This window comes from Acyrthosiphon pisum, unplaced genomic scaffold (genome assembly GCF_005508785.2).
Source record: "Acyrthosiphon pisum isolate AL4f unplaced genomic scaffold, pea_aphid_22Mar2018_4r6ur Scaffold_21277;HRSCAF=23502, whole genome shotgun sequence".
Lineage (NCBI taxonomy): Eukaryota > Metazoa > Arthropoda > Insecta > Hemiptera > Aphididae > Acyrthosiphon > Acyrthosiphon pisum.
This window is the reverse complement of record NW_021770726.1, coordinates 62,351-64,344: the sequence shown is the minus strand read 5'-3', so window position 1 is coordinate 64,344 and position 1,994 is coordinate 62,351.

Sequence of the window (1,994 nt, the reverse complement as noted above, 5' to 3'; positions counted from 1 at the left end):
TTGCAACAGGTGGCCCGACGGACACAAAGTACAAAACAGGTGACACAGTGTACTAAAAGGCACACCACGTGTCAAGCGCGCACAAAAAATTTCGCGCCGGGCTTCGCACCGAAATGGTGGGGACCAGTAAAACTGCACAAACGCGTAGGCAAAGGTGTTTTCGTCACATACGAACAGCCAGCACGAAAAATTCACGTGTCCTGCCTCAAACGGGCAACCACCGCCACATCCCAAACACCACCCATCCACCAACCAACCCGCCCAACCACCCACCCATCAACCATAGACTCACAATTGCATTTAAGGTATTGAATTTCAGTCGGAACAGCACTACACTCCCAAATGGAGCGACAACCGCAGACCACATCCAGCACCCTCCAACAGGCGGCGGAACTGCTTGAGCGCAGCCAACAATTGCTGAGGGCGGCCAGCCTGGAGGAGGGCACCAAAACCACCACGGCAGCACGGGTACGGCGGATGACCACGGCACAGCTGCAGCGGGACCCGGTACTGTGGGCCGCCTACACGCGGGGGTGGGAAGACCGCACCGACGTGTTCCGTAGGGCGACAAGTGGCGAGCCAACAACGGCAATGCGCCACTACAGGTCACGTAGCCCAAGGCGGTTGACGACCCGACCGGCGGCCAAAGATCGATCGGCACCACAAATGCCGTCGACGTGGGCACCAGAACGCCCACCACCACGACCGCTGATGGAGACGCCAGTACCGGCGCCAAGGACAGCGACCATGCCACCAACAAAAATGGCCGCCAACACGCCGCCCACACCACCCACGCCAAAACCAAGGGCAACCGCGACGTCAACACAACAGGTCAAACTGAACGCCCGCCAACGCCGGAACCAGCAGCGGATGCGGGACCACAAGATAAAGATGACGTCCCAACAACACCGCCTGGAAAAACCGGCACCACCCGCAAATCCTAACCCGGTACCAACACCAGCCCCGTCACAGCCAGACCCTGCGACCTCAGACCTCGCCGTGGTCATGGTGCCGGAAGTGACAATCACTACCGGAACAACCGGAACCACGGAACAACCAACAGCCGCCACATCCCAAACCGTGAATATGGAGATATCCCCGGAAGAGGAGGCGGAACTGTTAGGAGGGACGGCCGCAGGCACGGCTGACACCGAGGACATGGAGGTCAGCCTCATGTTCTTTAGCCCCCCCACGTCGCCCCAACATGGCTAGACACCACCAGGGCCAAGTCCGCTGAGCACAGCCGGAAAACGTGCCCGCGGACAGGTGTCTACCACAACCACCCACCACACACGACCCACTACAACACCGGCAACGCCACAACGGCCGGAACACCAACGCCGTTGGCGGTTTGGGGGGAGGGGGGAGTATGACGCGGTCCCGCGCAATGGCCGTTTGAATTCAAATCGCCTTTTGCGCGGAAAGTCGCGCTGTGCTTCTCAAACAAACCGCCAATCGACGACGGACGACGCCAGCGCGAGGAACCGTCGGCCGGCCGTTCGGTGAACCGGATTGAAAGAGTAACTTGTTTTCTGAGACTCACCGCGTACACACGTACGGACTACACCCGTCACCGCGAGTTCCGAAGATCACACCACGCTAACGCGATACGTCCGCGTATTCATATAGCCAATATAGGCTCTATCATTATACTGTTTTGTTTGTTCGATACGTGCATCCAATAAACCTCAACCAGTAAATTGCGTTTGTCTCAGTTTTTTCTCACTGTTGTATTTACTCGGTTACCTCAACTCACATCACCATCCACGCGGTACCCCACAGGACCGCATCATGCCATACCAAAACTATAACAAGTAGTTTTCCACTCGTATAGTACAAAATACATTTATGAGTGTGGTTAAAGGTAATTTAAAAAAGAGCAACTTTTAACCACCTATTAACAAATTTTAAGTTAATAATTTACTGAATATTTGCAACATAACTTGGTTACACAAACAAATTTTATTTTTAAATTAACCTTAGTTATTTAACTA